Source organism: Orcinus orca, chromosome 2 (assembly GCF_937001465.1).
Source record: "Orcinus orca chromosome 2, mOrcOrc1.1, whole genome shotgun sequence".
Taxonomy (NCBI): Eukaryota; Metazoa; Chordata; class Mammalia; order Artiodactyla; family Delphinidae; genus Orcinus; species Orcinus orca.
Window position 1 is genome coordinate 22,003,781 of NC_064560.1, and position 19,350 is coordinate 22,023,130.

The 19,350-nt window shown below is 36.2% G+C and overlaps 1 long non-coding RNA gene across 1 annotated transcript in view; it reads left to right on the top strand.

The window, feature by feature from the left end:
• LOC125963451 (uncharacterized) overlaps positions 1–19,350 on the top strand; it is a 285,498-nt gene that overhangs the window by 189,911 nt on the left and 76,237 nt on the right. The window contains exon 2 of the long non-coding RNA XR_007475450.1: positions 6,866–7,031. This is a non-coding gene — a long non-coding RNA (uncharacterized LOC125963451). The remainder of the gene's footprint in view (positions 1–6,865; positions 7,032–19,350) is intronic.

The following is a 19,350-nucleotide window of genomic DNA, read 5'->3' on the forward strand; positions in this document are numbered from 1 at the left end:
ACTTTCTTAACTTTTATTTTGAAATATTTATACATTCAGAGAAGTTGCAAAGATAGTAGAGGGAGGTACTATTCACCTTGCTTCTCCCAATGGTTGCATCCTACCTAATTAAAATACAATATCAAAACTAGGAATTTAGCATTGATACAATGTGTGCATATAGTTCTATGTAATTTGATTACTTGTGTAAATTTGTGTAACTGCCACCACAATCAAGATATAGAATTATTCCACCATCAAAGATTCCTCTTGTGCTACCCACTTATAGCTATACTTACATACCCCCAACACACACACACATACACACACACACACACACACACACTAATGCCCTTCCCTCCCTATGCCTGGCAACCATTAATCTGTTTCCATCTATATAATTTTGTCATTTTGAGAATGTTATATAAATGGAATCATCCAGTATGTAACCTTTTGAGATTGGCAATTTTGGCTCAGCATGACAACCATCTAAGCTGTTGAGTGTATCAATAATTCATTCCTTGCAAACTGATACAGCCACTATGGAGAACAGTATGGAGGTTCCTCAAAAAACTAAAAATAGAACTACCATATGACCCAGCAATCCCACTACTGGGCATATACCCTGAGAAAACCATAATTCAAAGAGTCATGTACCACAATGTTCATTGCAGCTCTATTTACAATAGCCAGGACATGGAAGCAACCTAAGTGTCCATCGACAGATGAATGGATAAAGAAGATGTGGCACATATATACAATGGAATAATACTCATCCATAAAAAGAAATGAAATTGAGTTATTTGTAGTGAGGTGGATGGACCTAGAGACTATCACACAGAATGAAGTAAGTCAGAAAGAGAAAAACAAATATCATATACTAACGCATGTATGTGGAATCTAAAAAAAGAAAAAAAAAAGGTTCTGAAGAACATAGGGGCAGGATAGAAATAAAGATGCAGACATAGAGAATGGACTTGAGGACACGGGGAGGGGGAAGGGTAAGCTGGGATGAAGTGAGAGAGTGGCATGGACATATATACACTACCAAATGTAAAATAGATAGTTAGTGGGAAGCAGTCACACAGCACAGGGAGATCAGCTCAGTGCTTTGTGTCCACCTAGAGGGGTGGGATAGGGAGGGTGGGAGGGAGATGCAAGAAGGAGAAGATATGGGGATATATGTTTATGTATAGCTGATTCACTTTGTTACCCAGCAGAAACTAACACACCATTGTAAAGCAATTATACTCCAATAAAGATGTTAAAAAATAATTTATTCCTTTTTTTAATTGCTGAACAATATTTGATGGTATGAGTATACCACCATTAGTTTAACCATACTCCTATTAAGAGACATTTTTATTGTTTCCAGTTTCTTTTTGCCGTTATAAATAAAGCTGCTAGGAACAATTTTGTACAGGTCTTTGTGTGCACGTAAGTTTTATTTCCTATGGGATAGTTCAAGAGTGAAATTGCTGGGTCATGAGGTAAGACCATGCTTAGTTTCTCAGGAAGCTGCCAAATTATTTTCCAGAGTGGCTGTATCATTTTACATTTCCACCAGCAATACATTATGGATCCCATTTCTCTGCATTTTTTCCAGATTTGATATTTTCATTATTTTTATTTTAGCTGTTCTAATATTATATATTAACCCATATTCTTAATTTGCATGTCCTTAATAGCTACTGATGTTTTATATTTTTCACATACTTATGTGCCACCTTTATATCTTTTTATGTATGTGAAAGATCTCTTCATGTTTTTGCCCATTTTCTAATTGCATTGAAGGTGTGTGGAGGGGGATGGGGTTACTGTTGGGTTTTGAGAGCTCTTTCTATATTATAGATATGAGTCCTTTGTCAGATTTGTGGTTTACAAATATTTTATCCCAGTCCAGAACTTGTGTTTTCATTCTTTTAATAGACACTTCACAGAGAAAAGATTGTAATCTTGATGGGTTTCAATTTATTGATTTTATTCTTTTATGGTCCACGTTATGGTGACATGTCTACTAAATCTTCACCAAGTTCTAGGTCCCAAAGATTTTTCCCCTTATCATCTTCTAAAAATTTTATAATTTTGCATTTAAATCTAGGATCCATTTTGACTTAATTTTCATACAAGTTGTGAGGTTTATGTTGAAGTTCATTTTTATTGCCTATGGATGTCCAATTGCTCCAGCACCATTTATTGAAAAAACAATTCTTACTCCACTGAATTGCTTTGCTCCTTTGTCAAAAATCAGTTGCCTGTACTAGTGTGTAGCTAATTATGGGTTCTTTATTCTGTTCCATTGACCTATGTGTCTGTACTTCCACCAATATCACAGAATTTTATTTACTGTAGCTACCTAAGTCTTGAAATTGGTTCTTTATTTATCCTTTCCAGAATGTTATAGATATTCTATATTGTTTGCATTTCCTTATAAATTTTAGTTTTCTAAATCTACCATAAACTATTTCTGGGGTTTGCCTGGAATTGCATTAAGCCTGCATACCAACTTCGGAGAGAATTTTCATCTATAATAGGTTGAGTCCTCCAATACATGAACATGGTATGTCTCTCCATTTATTGAAAATTTCTTTCATATCTTTCATCAGCTTTTAGTAGTTTTCAGCATGAGACCAGTAGATGTTTTGTTAGATTTACTTCTAAGTATTTCATTTTTTCAGTGATTTTAAATGTCTAAAAAATTTTTTTCTACATGTTCATTGCTAGGATGTAGAAATTAATTTTTGTATGATGATCTTGTATTCTGTCACCTTGCTGCACTCACTTATTGGTCCCAGGAGGTTTTACATAAATGTATGTGTGTATATATATATATATATATATATATATATATATATATATATATATATATATTTCGGAGGATTTTCTATGTAGACTACCATGTCATGTGCAAATAGGGACAGTTTTATTTATCCCTTTCTGATATTGTGCTGGCTATTACTTCTAGTCCTATCTCAAAGAGTAGTGGTGAGAGTGGACACAACTGCTCCTGATCTTATAGGGAAAGCATTCATCTTTCACCATTAAAGATAATATTAACTGTCAGTATCTTATCAAGTTAAGGAAGTTTTCTATTTCTATTTTTCTCAGGTTTTTTTTTTTAAATCATAAATGTGTTTTTAATTTCATGAAATGATTTTTCTGCATCAGTTGATATGGTCATGTAACTTGTCTTCTTTAGCTGGTTAATATGGTAAATTACACTGATTGAGTTCTGAACATTCAGTCAGCCTGGAATAAATTCCACTTAATTTTGCTGTATAACTCTTTGTATATATTTCTGAATTCTACTTTGTAGTATTTTGTTAATAATTTATTCATCTATATTCATGAGGAATATTGATATGAAGGTAATTCCAGCTTCATAAATCCACTGCAGAAGTAGTTACTCTTCTTCCATTTCCTGGAAGAGATTATATACTATTGATGTTACATCTTCCTTAAATGTTTGGTAGAATTCTCCATTAAAATCATATGACCTTAGAGATATCTTTTTCTGGGAGATTTTTTAACTACCAATTCAATTTCCTTAATAGTTACTGAGGCATTCAAATTAATAGTTTATATTGGGTGAGTTGCGATAGGCTGTATTTTTTGAAGAATTGGTCCATATCATCTAAGCTATGAAATGTATAGAGTTGTATGCAGTATTCCCTTACTATTTTTTGTTATCTGCAGGGTCTGTAGTGATATCTCCTTTTTCATTCCTAGTATTAATCTGTGTTTTCTTTTTTCCTTATTCATCTTTCCAGAAGTTTATCAATTTTATTGATATTTTCAAAGAACTATATATTTTTTCAATTTCATTGATTTCTGCTCAAATCCTTATTATTTTCTTTCTTCTGCTTGGTTTCCATTTTTTCCTAGTTCCTTCAGTTGGGAGTTTAGATTATTTATTTAATATTTTTCCTATTTTCAAATGCAAGCATAAATTGCTATAAATTTCCCTAAAAGCACCACTTTGGCTTCATCCCATAAAGATTTTGTGTTTTTATTTTAATCCAGGTCATTATATATTTTTTTAATTTCCTTTGAGACTTCCTCTTTGACCCATGAATTATTCAGAAGTGTGATGTTTTGTTTGGAATGCTTGTGTTATCTTTTGCTTATTGATTTCTAGTTTGATTTCCCTATGGTTAGAGAGCATACCCTGTATGCTTTCAGTGTGTTTGTTAGCTAATGTTTGTTTAATGATCCAGGGTATGGTCTATGTTGGTATATGTCCCATGGTCACTTGAAAAAATAAATTGGTTTTTCCTATTGTTGGGTGCAGTATTCTATGAATGTTGATTAGATTATGTTGCTTAATTCTTAAAAGTATTTATTTATTTATTTGGCTGTGTCCTAGTTGCAGCACTCGGGATCCTCACTGCTGCATGCAGGATCTTCATTGCCATGTGTAGGATCTTTTTTAGTTGCAGCAAGCAGGATCTTAGCCGCGGCATGTGGGACCTGACCAGGGATTGAACCTGGGCCCTCTGCATCAGGAGAGCGGAGTCTTAACTGCTGGACTACCAGGGAAGTCCCTGCTTAATGTTTGATTGTATACTTTTTTTAACTTTTTACCTTTAACATACATATAACATTATATATGTGTTGACAACATATAGGTGTTTTTTTTTTTTTTTAATCTGCTCTGCAAATGTATTTTAATTAACATATTTAGGCTATTTACATTTGATGTAATTGTTGATATATTAAGGCTTAAGTCTGTTTTCTGTTCACTCTGATTTTTCTTTCTCTATTTCCCTTTTCCAGGCTTCTAGTTAATTACTTGAACATTAAAAAGAATTCCATGTTGAAATACCTATGGCGTTTTTGAGTATATCTCTTTGTGTAGCTTTATAAAAGTTGTTCTAGATATTATACCATGTATTCATAACTTATCAAAGTCTTCTGGTGTTGACATTTTACCCACTCAAATGAAGCACAGAAACCTTATTTCCCTTTACCTTCCCCCATATAAAATGTAGTTTTCTTAAATATCACCTTAACGTACTTTGAGAACCACATTTGACAGCTATAATTTTTGTTTCAATCATCACACAAATTTAGAAAACTCAAGAGGATCAGGAAAATCTATTGAAGTTACCCATTTTTTGCACTTTCTGTATTTAATCTTTCTTCCTGATGTTCCAAGATTTCTCACTTTATCATTTACTTTTTGCTTAGAGAAACTCCTTTGCCATTGTTTTAGGGTAGAATTGTTGGCAAAAAAAAAATTCTCTTAGTTTTCCTTCATCTGATAATGTCTTGATTTCCCCTTTATTCCTGAAGGAGGTTTTCACTAAGTATTGAATTCTCAGTTGATGGTTCTTTTTGTTCAGCTCTTGAAAAATATTGCAAGGCTTCCTTCTGGAAATCATGGTTTCTGATGAGAAACCCACAGTCATTGGTATGATCTTTCCTTTATAGGTAAAGCTTCATTTCTCTGGCTTCTTTTAAGAGTTTTTCCTTTTCAGGAGTTTCACTATAAAGTGTTTTGGCATAGATTTCTTTGAGTTTATTCTGTCTGCAGGTTACTCAGCTTCTTGAATCTGTAGGTTTATACTTCTTGCCAAATTGGGGATGTTTTACACTATTATTTCTTTAAATATTTTTCAACCTCATTCATTTTATCCTCTCCTTCTGGGACTCCAATGAAACAACTCTTTCTTTTATAGTCCCAGACTTTCCTGAGATATTTTTTGTCTTCCTTTTGCTTGGTCTAATTTCTCTCTGTTTTTTAGATTGGTAGCTTCTATTGTTCTGGTTTATTTATTTATTTTATACAACAGGTTCTTATTAGTCATCAATTTTATACATTTCAGTGTATACAGGTCAATCCCAATCACCCAATTCATCACACCACCATCTCCACTCCCCCACGGCTTTCCCCCCTTGGTGTCCATACGTTTGTTTTCTACATCTGTGTCTCAACTTCTGCCCTGCAAACCGGTTCATCTGTACCATTTTTCTAGATTCCACATACATGTGTTAATATATGATATTTGTTTTTCTCTTTCTGACTTACTTCACTCTGTATGACAGTCTCTAGATCCATCCACATCTCAAGAAATGACCCAATTTCGTTCCATTTTATGGCTGAGTAATATTCCATTGCATATATGTATCACAACTTCTTTCTCCATTCATCTGTTGATGGGCATTTAGGTTGCTTCCATGTCCTGGCTATTGTAAATAGAGCTGCAATGAACATTGTGGTACATGACTCTTTGAATTATGGTTTTCTCTGGGTATATGCCCAGTAGTGGGATTGCTAGATCATATGGTAATTCTATTTTTTCATTTTTTAAGGAACCTCAATACCGTTCTCAATAGTGGCGTATCAATTTACATTCCCACCAACAGTGCATGAGGGTTCCCTTTTCTCCACACCCTCTCCAGCATTTGTTGTTTGCAGATTTTCTGACGATGCCCATTCTAACTGGTGTGAGGTGATACCTCATTGTAGTTTTGATTTGCATTTCTCTAATAATTAATGATGTTGAGCAGCTTTTCATGTGCTTCTTGGCCATCTGTATGTCTTCTTTGCGTAAATGTCTATTTAGGTCTTCTGCCCATTTTTGGATTGGGTTGTTTGTTTCTTTAATATTGAGCTGTTTATATATTTTGGAGATTAATCCTTTGTCCATTGACTCATTTGCAAATATTTTCTCCCATTCTGATGGTTCTCTTTTTGTCTTGTTTATGGTTTCCTTTGCTGTGCAAAAGCTTTTAAGTTTCATTAGGTCCCATTTGTTTATTTTTGTTTTTATTTCCATTACTCTAGGAGGTGGATCAAAAAGATCTTGCTGTGATTTATGTCAAAGAGTATTCTTCCTATGTTTTCCTCTAAGAATTTTATAGTGTCCTGTCTTAAATTTAGGTCTCGAATCCATTTTGAGTTTATTTTTGTGTATGGTGTTAGGGAGTGTTCTAATTTCATTCTTTTAAATGTAGCTGTCCAGTTTTCCCAGCACCACTTATTGAAGAGACTGTCTTTTCTCCATTGTATATCCTTGCCTCCTTTGTCATAGATTAGTTGACCATAGGTGCATGGGTTTATCTCTGGGCTTTCTATCTTGTTCCATTGATCTTTGTTTCTGTTTTTGTGCCAGTATCATATTGTCTTGATTACTGTAGCTTTGTAGTATAGTCTGAAGTCAGGGAGTCTGATTCCTCCAGCTCCATTTTTTTCCCTCAAGACTGCTTTGGCTATTTGGGGTCTTCTGTGTCTCCATACAAATTTTAAGAGTTTTTGTTCTAGTTCTGTAAAAATGCCATTGGTAATTTCATAGGGATTGCAATGATTCTGTAGATTGCTTTGGGTAGTATAGTCATTTTCACAATATTGATTCTTCCAGTCCAAGAACATGGTATATCTCTCCATCTGTTGGTATCATCTTTAATTTCTTTCATCAGTGTCTTATACTTTTCTGCATACAGTCTGCAAAAGTCTCCCTAGGTAGGTTTATTCCTAGGTATTTTATTATTTTTGTTGCAATGGTAAATGGGAGTGTTTCCTTAATTTCTCGTTCAGATTTTTCCTCATTAGTGTATAGGAATGCAAGAGATTCCTGTGCATTAATTTTGTATCCTGCAACTTTACCAAATTCATTGATTAGCTCTAGTAGTTTTCTGGTGGGATTTTTAGGATTCTCTACGTATAGTATCATGTCATCTGCAAACAGTGACAATTTTACTTCTTCTTTTCCAGTTTGTATTCCTTTTATTTTGTTTTCTTCTCTGATTGCCATGGCTAGAACTTCCAAAACTATGTTGAATAATAGTGGTGAGAGTGGACATCCTTGTCTTGTTCCTCATCTAAGAGGAAATGCTTTCAGTTTTTCACCATTGAGAATGATGTTTGCTGTGGGTTTGTCGTATATGGCCTTTATTATGTTGAGGTAGGTTCCCTCTATGCCCACTTTCTGGACAGTTTTTATCATAAATGGTGTTGAATTTTGTCAAAAGCTTTTTCTGCATCTATTGAGATGATCATATGGTTTTTATTCTTCACTTTGTTAATATGGTGTATCACATTGATTGATTTGCATATATTGAAGAATCCTTGCATCCCTGGGATAGACCCCACTTGATCATGGTGTATGATCCTTTTAATGTGTTGTTGGATTCTGTTTGGTAGTATTTTGTTGAGGATTTTTGCATCTATATTCATCAGTGATAGTGGCCTGTAATTTTCTTTTTTTGTAGTATCTTTGTCTGGTTTTGGTATCAGGGTGATGGTGACCTCATAGAATGAGTTTGGGAGTGTTCCTTCCTCTGCAATTTTTTGGAAAAGTTTGAGAAGGATGGGTGTTAGCTCTTCTCTAAATGTTTCATAGAATTCACCTGTGAAGCCATCTGGTCCTGGAGTTTTGTTTGTTGGGAGATTTTTTTTTTTTTTTTTTTTTTTTCGGTATGTGGGCCTCTCACTGTTGTGGCCTCTCCCGTTGCGGAGCACAGGCTCTGGACGCACAGGCTCAGCGGCCGTGGCTCACGGGCCCAGCTGCTCCGCGGCATGTGGGATCTTCCCCAATCGGGGCACAAACCCGTGTCCCCTGCATTGGCAGGCGGACTCCCAACCACTGCGCCACCAGGGAAGCCCCTGTTGGGAGATTTTTAATCATAGTTTCAATTTCATTACTTATGATTGGTCTGTTCATATTTTCTGTTTCTTCCTGGTCCAGTCTTGGAAGGTTACACCTTTTTAAGGATTTGTCCATTTCTTCCAGGTTGTCCATTTTACTGGCAGAGAGTTGCTTGTAGTAGTCTCTTAGGATGTTTTGTATTTCGTTGGTGTCTGTTGTAACTTCTTGTATTCCATTTCTAATTTTATTGATTGGAGTCCTCTCTCTCTCTTTTTCTTGATGAGTCTGGCTAATGGTTTATCAATTTTGTTTATCTTCTCAAAGAACCAGCTTTTAGTTTTATTGATCTTTGCTATTGTTTTCTTTGTTTCTATTTCATTTATTTTGGCCCTGGTGGTTATGATTTCTTTCCTTCTGGTAACTTTGGGTTTTGTCTGTTCTTCTTTCTCTAGTTCCTTTAGGTGTAAGGTTATATTGTTTACTTGAGATTTTTCTTGTTTCTTTAGGTAGGCTTGTATAGCTATAAACTTCCTCTTGGAACTGCTTTTGCTGCATCCCATAGGTTTTGGATCGTCGTGTTTTCATTGTCATTTGTCTCTAAGTATTTTTTGATTTCCTCTTTGATTTCTTCAGTGATCTCTTGGTTATTTAATAACGTATTGTTTAACCTCCATGTGTTTGTGTGTTTTCGGTTTTTTCCCTGTAATTGATTTCTAATTCCATAGCGTTGTGGTCAGAAAAGATGCTTGATATGATTTCAATTTTGTTAAATTTACTGAGGCTTGATTTGTGACCCAGGATGTGATCTATCCTGGAGAAGTGTAATCTGTTGTTTTTGGATGGTACGTCCTATAAATATCAATTAAATCTATCTGGTCTATTGTGTCATTTAAAGCTTGTGTTTCCTTATTTATTTTCATTTTGGATGATCTGTCCATTGGTGTAAGTGAGGTGTTAAAGTCCCCCACTATTATTGTTTTACTGTCAATTTCCTCTTTTATAGCTGTTAGCAGTTGCCTTATGCATTGAGGTGCTCCTCTGTTGGGTGCGTATAGATTCATAATTGTTATATCTTCTTGGATTGATCCCTTGATCATTATGTAATGTCCTTCCTTGTCTGTTGTAACATTCTTTATTTTAAAGTCTACTTTATCTGATATAAGTGTAGCTACTCCAGCTTTCTTTTGATTTCCATTTGCATGGAATATCTTTTTGCATCCCCTCACTTTCAGTCTGTATGTGTCCGTAGGTCTGAAGTGGGTCTCTTGTAGACAGCATATATATGGGTCTTGTTTTTGTATCCATTCAGCAAGCCTGTGTCTTCTGGTTGGAGCATTTAATCCATTCATGTTTAAGGTAATTATCGATATGTATGTTCCTATGACCATTTTATTAATTGTTTTGGGTTTGTTTTCTAGGTCCTTTTCTTCTCTTGTGTTTCCCACTTAGAGAAGTTCCTTTAGCATTTGTCGTAGAGTTGGTTTGGTGGTGCTGAATTCACTTAGCTTTTGCTTGTCTGTAAAGCTTTTGATTTCTCCATCGAATCTCAATGAAATCTTTGCTGGGTAGAGTAATCTTGGTTGTAGGTTCTTCCCTTTCATCATTTAAAATATATTGTGCCACTCCCTTCTGGCTTGTAGAATTTCTGCTGAGAAATCAGCTGTTAACCTTATGGGAGTTCCCTTGTATGTTATTTGTCATGTTTCCCTTGCTGCTTTCAATAATTTTTCTTTGTCTTTAATTTTTGCTAGTTTGATTTCTATGTGTCTCAGCGTGTTTCTCCTTGGGTTTATCCTGTATGGGACTCACTGTGCTTCCTGGACTTGGGTGGCTATTTCCTTTCCCATGTTAGGGAAGTTTTCAACTATAATCTCTTCAAATATTTTCTCTGGTCCTTTCTCTCTCTCTTCTCTTTCTGGGACTCCTATAATGCAAATGTTGTTGTGTTTAATGTTGTCCCAGATGTCTCTTAGGCTGTCTTCATTTCTTTTCATTCTTTTTTCTTTAGTCTGTTCTGCAGCAGTGAATTCCACCATTCTGTCTTCCAGGTCACTTATCCATTCTTCTGCCTCAGTTATTCTGCTATTTTTTCCTTCTAGTGTAGTTTTCTTTTCAGTTATTGTATTGTTCATCTCTGTTCTTTAATTCTTCTAGGTCTTTGTTAAACATTTATTGCATCTTCTTGATCTTTGCCTCCATTCTTTTTCCAAGGTCATGCATCATATTCACTATCATTATTCTGGATTCTTTTCCTGGAAGGTTGCTTATCTCCACTTCATTTAGTTTTCTTTGTGGGGTTTTATCTTGTTCCTTCCTGTGGTGCATAGCCCTCTGCCTTTTTATCTTGTCTATCTTTCTGTGAATGTGGTTTTTGTTCCACAGGCTGCAGGATTGTAGTTCTTTTTGCTTCTACTGTCTGCCCTTTGTTGGATGAGGCTATCTAAGATGCTTGTGTAAGTTTCCTGATGGGAGGAACTGGTGGTGGGTAGAGCTCTATTGTTCTGTTTTAACGTCACAGATTCTTTCTTCTTTCCTCTTTATTTTGCTGTTGGGTTGATCAATTGAGTTTTTTTTTTTAATTTGATTTTTGTGTGTTTTTTAAATAATTTCCATTTGGTTCTTTTTTATATCTTTATATATTTTTCTGACACTTTGTGTGTTTTTTTGCCGAGACTTCCTATTTTTTCATTTGCCCAATTACATTTGTAAATATTCACTGAAGCATTTGTATTATGGCTGCTTTTAAAAACTGTGTCCGATAATTCTAATATCTTGCTAATATCGATGTCATCTTAATATTGGTATCTGTTCATAATCTTTTCTCAGTGTTAAATCTCTCTTCTTTGTTTTGCTCCTGCTGAGGGGTGGTGAAAGTTCTGAGTCTCCACTACCCCTCCTCTGACACTATCCCAGCAGGGAAAGGAAGGGTACTGCATTACCACTGAATGGGAGGTGGAGGTCCAATCTCCCTGTGATCCTCACTGACACTATGGAGGTCCAGAGTACTTTGTTACTGCTTGACAAGGGTGGACGTCTAGGCTCCACGTAGCCTTTGCTGGCAAGTGTGGGGTTAGGACTACGTTAATTCTTTTGGTGTTTGTCTGGAGTAGGGTAGTTATTACCTGAAAGTTTTCTGTTAGGCACCCTGTTTCCCATCCTTTGGCTAGCAAGAAAAAGGTTTATTTGGTGTTTTCCTTCTGCACCCGTTGACATTTCCCAGTTGCCAATTTCTCTAGCACGTAGTCTGAGGTATATGAGATAAAACAAAATAAAACAAAAGCAGGAGTCTCATCACTGTGCTGTTCCTTGGTTTCCAAGTTACCTAGCCAGTCGGTCTTCTTTCTCTACCTTCCAGATCCTTCTTTCATTTGTTTAATATACCACATCCAGGACATTTAGTTGTACAAGTAAGAGTACAAGTAAGAGGAACAAGTAAAAGTACATCTATTGCATCATCCTGGAACCAGAACACTCAACTGTTCTAATTACCAAGAGTTCATTTTTGTTCTTTGATTGTTTCTTTTATTCAGAGCATCTTAATTCATATTTTGCCTTTCTCATGCCAACAATTATAGCTATTTTTTGGAAGTTTTTCCTTCTTCCTACTGTTTAATCTATTTATTCTAGTTTCTTTAATTTATGCTTCTGGTTTTCTACACTAAAAAAAAATGTGGGAATCCTTTGTTTTGTAATTTTTTTTCACATTGTCATAAGCGTTTTCCATGTTACTGCACATATTTCATAATTTTAACTTAATACCAATTCTTCTACTTGTTCATTGCTAATTCCCATAAATATTTTACACCTTACCCAATTCTTTAAAAAAAAATACTTATTTTTTAGAGCAGTTTTAGATTCACTGAAAAATTCAAAGAAAGGGAGATTACCCATATGTCCCCTGTCCCCACACATGTCTCCTCCCATTATCCACATCACTCAGCAGTGTGGTACATTTGTTACCAGGGGTAAACCTACATTGACATCATAATCACTCAAAGTCTAAAGTTTACATTAGGATTCACTCTTGGTGTTGTGCATTCTATGGGTTTGGACAAATGTATAGCGACATACTTTCATTATTATAATATCATGCAGAGTATTTTTACTGCCCTAAAATTCTTCTGTGATCTGCATATTCACCCCTCTCCATGCCCCTAAACCCTGGAAACTGAACTTTTTATTTTCCCCATAGTTGTACCTTTTCCAGAGTGTCATATAATTGGGATCATTCAGCATGTTGGCTTCTTCTACTTGGTAATATGCATTTAAGACTCTTTCATGTCTTTTCACATCTTGAAAGCTCATTTATTTTTAGCACTGAATAATATTCTATTGTCTACATGCAATGCAGTTTATTCATTTATCTACTGGTGAACATATTGGTTGCCTCCAAGTTTTTATAATTATGAATAAAGCTGCTATAAATATGTGTGCAGGTTTTTTTTGTTTTTTTGGTTTTTTTTGGCAGTACGTGGGCCTCTCACTATTGTGGCCTCTCCCGTTGCGGAGCACAGGCTCCGGACGCGCAGGCTCAGCGGCCATGGCTCACGGGCCTAGCCGCTCCGCGGCATGTGGGATCTTCCTAGACCAGGGCACGAACCCGTTTCCCCTGTATCGGCAGGCGGACTCTCAACCACTGCACCACCAGGGAAGCCCTGTGTGCAGGTTTTTGTATGAATATAGTTTTCAGCTCCTTTGGGTAAGTACCAAGGACCATGACTGCTGGATCATATGGGAAGAGTAAGTTGAGTTTTTTAAGAAATTGCCAAGCTGTCTTGCAAAGTGGCTGCACCATTTTGCATTCTTATCAGTAATGAATGAGAATTCCCATTTCTCCACATCCTCACCAGCATTTGGTGTTGTCAGTGTTTCCAGATTTTGGCCTTTCTAATAGGGGTACAGTTGTAGCTTATTAGTTTTTAATTTGCATTTCCCCATAACATATGATGTGGATCATCGTTTCATGTTTATTTGCCATCTGTACTTATATTTTCTTTGGTGAGGTGTTTGGTAAGGTCTTTGGTCTATTTTTTAGTTGAGTTTTTTTTTTCTTCTTATTGCTGAGTTTTAATAATTCTTTGTATATTTTGAATAATCATGCTGTATCAGATGTGTCTTTTGCAGATATTTTCTCCCAGTCTATCTTCCTAAGTCTTATCTTCTAATTCTCTTGACATTGTCTGTCATGCAGCAGAAGTTTTTTGTTTGTTTGTTTTTTAACAAATCTAGCTTATCAATGATTTCTTTCATGGACCCTGTCTTTGGTGCTATATCTAAAAAGGCATCACCATAGCCAAGGTCATACAGGTTTTCTTCTATGTTATCTTCTAGGAGTTTTATAAGTGGGATTCCTTTTTTAAGAGTAAGACATTATAAATTTGATTGGCATTTCTGTGTGAGTGGTCAAGGCTTATTGATTGTTGGGTTTACTGTAGTGTGAAATGTGTGATCAGGTGGCTTTTTTAATGAGGATAAAACATAATTATTAATTATAAAAGTCCTTTTCTCTGGGGTGGTTTAGTTTCTCTAGTCCTCAGATACTATGCCGTAGTTAAGATGAGGTATAATTCCAGCCAATTCCATTCTAGAAGTGGGTAGAGTAAGAGAGCTGAGTGCTCAACTGTCTATTTAGATTTTCACTTAATATTTATATTTAACATGTGTCTCTTCCTCTCCATGTTTTCTCCCATGTTTCCTCACTATCCTGTCATATCACCAAAGTCCCAGAGTCTGTTTGCTCAGTTTTGCCAGTTTCCCACTAACGGAAGGGCTAGTTGTCTAGTCTAATCATTCCATATCCATATTTTCAACCAATTCCCATGTCTTCAATTTCGCACCTGACCTACTGCTCCTGAGATAAACTGGGTCTCCAATTCCTAAGCATTGGCGATTCTATAGGGAAAGGTAGCTTTGCTTCTTTTTGGTATAAACCTCTGTAGTCACCTAAGTTATAACTTTCTCCTCCAATCAAGCACCTTATTTACATCCTGAAAATTATTAAAATCACTTGTCTGCTGTTATCTCTTCTCCTTTTCTCTTTGCCCTTGTGAATCTATGCCTTTATTATCTTACCGTCATTTTAATGAAATTTAGAGGAGAGTCAGTATGCTGTATTAAGAAGTCTTACATTGCTGCCATTTGCATCTGTAAGAGTCACACTATTAAAGATGTTGTTAAAGAGTACTATTGGGCCACTAAATAGTTGATACTATATGCTAAGTGAGGTTGATTAGCTGTGGTTTTCCTCACTTATCTGAACACCTCACTATATTTTCTCAATAGTCCATGCTTGAAACCATTGTACTTTAATCATATTTTAAACTATGTATTCCAAGCCTCATGAATCACATAATGTAATCATGGATAAATAATTGCATTTTACCTTCAAAGAATGAAGTGAACTTCAAATAGACACAGGTAGGATAGGACCATAATTCACTTAAGAATACATTTATTAAAATGAGGAAAGAAACACCATGATATGCTAATCGATTTAAAATTTTTCTTGGTTGTCATGAAGTATAGGGAAGCATCACTAAAAACTTTTTTAGATTTTCATTTTTATTACTAGTTTGACTTACTGAATTCACATATTCATAACACATAAGGTGGCTAAGCACACTCATTTTAAATGATAGTTCATTGATTTGCACATAACCCTGTTTTTCCTACTTCTCACTAGCCTATGGATTCAAATGAGCCTATTTCAACTTTAAAACCCAGATCTTGCTGTTTGATTTCCCCTACTTACCTACTCAGGACTGAATCCCTCTTTAGACTAACTTGTCCCACCCCTTTACATACTGCTGGGCTATTTCAAGGAGCAGAATCACCTGTCCTTACTATCAATGGGAACAGAGGCTCCTTACCCCCCTTGCCACTGCTTCTCTTACAAATTATGCCTTCTGATTGAAGTTCAGTTTGGAATCACAGCTCACTTTGGTCATTTTAAGATCTGACCAGCCACTATTATTTCTATGTGCCTTAGAAACTTAGCTTTAGGTACCTTATGTCTGTGTGTTAGTTGCTGTATCCCTGTGTCACTATTAATGCTTGCTTCTGTAACTTCTGACTCACTGCTGATGATGACCACTGCTGTAACTGGTCCAAGGTTTGCCCTGAGCCACCACTCCCTTCTGCTGTGCTGACGATCCACTTCTGCTGACCACTGTGTCAACTGGAATTGTTCTCAGTCTGTGGTGAAATAAAAGGAAAATAGATGTTTCCCCTGTGTGCTGAGCACTTTAAGACTCTGAGGGGAATCTTGTTTGGTTTCTAAGATGTGACAGAGTTTAATAAACAGCTTTCTCATTTCGCTCATAGGCATTTTCTCTCTGTGACTAGAATGTACCTTTTAGATGGCAGTTTCACAATGGACTCAAGACCTAGAACCATCATTTCCTTTTGATCCTAATTGTCATATAGCAATGGCTTTCACCTGGTGATAATTTTGCCTCCCAGTAGACATTTGTCAATGTCTGGAAACACTTTTAGTTGTGACAACTAAGCAGGTACTAGTGGCATTTAGCGGGTAGAGGTCAGGGATGCTGCTAAATATTCTACAAAGCACAGGACAGCTCAGCTCTCCATAACAGGAAATTACCCATCTCTCTCAAATGTCAACTGTATCCAGATTGAGGAAGCCTGTAATAGAGGAATGGAATGGAATGGGCAGGCACACCACAGTCAAGACAAAGAAATCTTGAGAATTCTAAACTGTAGATGATACAGATTATTTTTCTGAAGAAATTAAATCTTGTGGAAGTGGTCCAAAATCTACTCACTGTACACCTAATTCTGCTTTAAGCATAAGAATATATTTCCCATGTGATAACAGCTGCAGAATTTGTAAAATAACATGAGGGAACACAATGATCCAAGTCCTAACTTTTTAGCAGACCTTATTTCATATAAATTTCTGCCATGGACAAAAATTCTTTTCCCCTTGATTTTAAAATAAATTCAATAAAATAATAAAATAAAAATAATTCCCTTTCACCTTTCCATGAGGGTGCACGTTTTTTAAAAGGATGGAAATGTATTGGGCTGGCCAGAAAGTTCATTCGGGTTTTTCTGAAAGATGTTACAGAAAAACCCGAAGGAACTTTTTGGCCAACCCAATACAGGAGTGCTAGGAACAAAGTCTAATGAGAGCCCTCATGGAAACATCTGAAATGATTTCTTCTAATTGGAACTGGATTGAGATCAAAAGCAGTAGCATCTGTGATAGAAGACCCCAGCTGATAGGGAACGACTTAAATAAGCCTCTGGCTTTCTTTCACTGTTTGGCACAATTCTGGAGCACAGTGGTTACATTAAACAGAAATCCAAGAATTCCCACAACACTTCTGTCCATCTCTGTGAGGTGAAAAACAAACTGTGAAACAGCCAAAATATGTCTCTTTTCTACAGTCTCATATCCACATACTTCAGCCTTTCTTAACTCCTTTCCATCCATAACTCTCAGAATGAAGCACTGGAAGAGGAAGATGGGGGTGGGGTCGTAGCACTCTGTATCCTGAAACATATATACAACCATGCAAAATACTAAAGACAGAGGCAGACCTACAGGGTGAGTCCTACAAGCAATGCATACTTCTAAATCTACCATATATTGCACCTGGGCAAAGCAGTACGTGAGACTGACTCCTTGGCAAAGAATTTGTCCATCCAAACCTTAGCAGACTTTAATTCTACTCAAAAGTATCACACTCAGTGGGTTCCTACTTGGTCATACAGATTGTATTTAGGGTTGTGAAGAGCAATCTTCTACCTGTCTTAGATGTTAGAAGGAGAATCATGAGAACTCTGAGTGCCAGTGAAGAAGGCTGAGGACATTACATCTACTGACATGCCCTGGAATAGGGTAGGTTGATTGTGTTAGTTTCCTACTGCTTCTTACCACAAACTTAGTGGCTTAAACAAACACACAGTATCATACAATCTTGAGGCCAGAAGTATAAAATGGGTTTCACTTAGCTAATGTCAGGTTTGGCAGGGCTGTCTTTCCTCTGGCGTCTCTGGGGAATAATTCATTTTCTTGCCTTTTCTAGTTTCTAGAGGCTGCCCATATTCCTTAGGTCATGGCTCCATCGCTCTAGAGCCAGGGGTGACTGGTCAAGTTGTCATTGGCCAGGTGTCATTGTTCTCCCCCTTGACTTTGGTTTCTCTGACCAAGATGCTTTCCCAGCTTGCTCCTTTAGCTCTTGTTCCTCTTTAAAAAATACCACTGTTTTTGAGAACCTACATTTTGCCAAGTATTCCTCCAAATATTTTTAATGTACTATCTGAGTTAAACCTCTTAAAAATAGTACAAGGTAGGTATTCTTATCAGACACAGGTAACGACACTGTACTTCCCACTCTGCCATCCCCTGTGGATTAGCCTAGAAGAAACTGCAATTTCCTGTCTTGTGTCTAACAGGGAAAAGCAGAATCAGATACTAGGCACAGTGCAGATATCTAATATGTGTTAAATAAACTAAATGGGGCACTAAAGTTCTATTTTTTCCCTGATAAGACCGGGATGGTGAGGCAGAGCTGAGTATTTCTATTTCAGTTAAAATTCTTATCAGTCTAAAATCCTATCAGTAGATGCCATTTAATGAGAACTGAAAAACATTGTGACTACTCTTAAGAATCATCATGAAGCTTACATCTTTGTCATTTTAATTGGAATTTGTCAGTATATACAAACACATACCTATTAGAGTTTGGAACCCCAAGCAGAACATGGAAAGTCATTGCAAGACAGAAAGAAAAGATTCCTACTTTAGAAAAAGAAACCATTAATTTTTTCCTGTTGCTATTCTTTGTGCCCATTTATCCTTCTACTTTTATTGACTTCCTTGTCTTTTGATTCTACTTGTCTATCTATACTCCTGGTGTGCGTCTGAAGAAATGCAGAGCAAAACCCACTATTAGCATCAGACAAACCTGGGTTCAAGTCTTGCCCTTGCCATGTACTGGGTATATCTCTGTGATTTCATGCAAGGACCTTCTCTATGCATCAGTTTCCCCATTTGTAAAATGGAAAGAAACTGCCTGTCTTCAGGGGTGATTTTTGAAGTTTGGTTTTATTACAGAGCAGATGGTCAATAAATGCTAAATCCTTTTGCTGATATTATTTTTAATATTATTATATTGATATTCAGCTCTGAGGATTTATTGAGTGAATATGTTGAGAGTTTTTGGAGCAATGTCAAGCAAACAAAAAGTCATTTCATATAAATGTTAGTTATTGGTACATTTTTAAAGCAATTATTATTTTATTAATATCAGCTTATCTTTGATTCATGGATTTCCCCTTTTTTTTTTTTAAGCCAAAGTTTTCCCATTTCTTTTCTAAGCAAATACCCAGACTTAATATTCAATCTCCCTGCTTTGTGGTACTGGCTTGCTTCTCCTGATAATATTTAAAACCCTTGACCTGATCAATTCCATCTAAGCTGATAATATCTAAAAACACCCTTCCACCTAAATAGCCTCCTGGAATTAGCTTGACCTCTGCTGACTCTCCTTTGTTCCACCATAATGAACACCCCAGTATGACAACACCCTAGGTCCTATGAATATTATGAAATCATAAAGCCAAAATATTATTTGATAACTTGTCACTCTGTGAACTAAAACACTTCTCTACATCTAATTCTCAGTCCCAGTGCTGTAAAGCTGGGCATGACAAATCTTTTCTGTAAAGGGCCAGATAATAAATATTTCAGGTTTTGTGGGCTAGACAGTCTCTGTGACAACTACTCAACCCTGTAGATATAGCCCAGAAG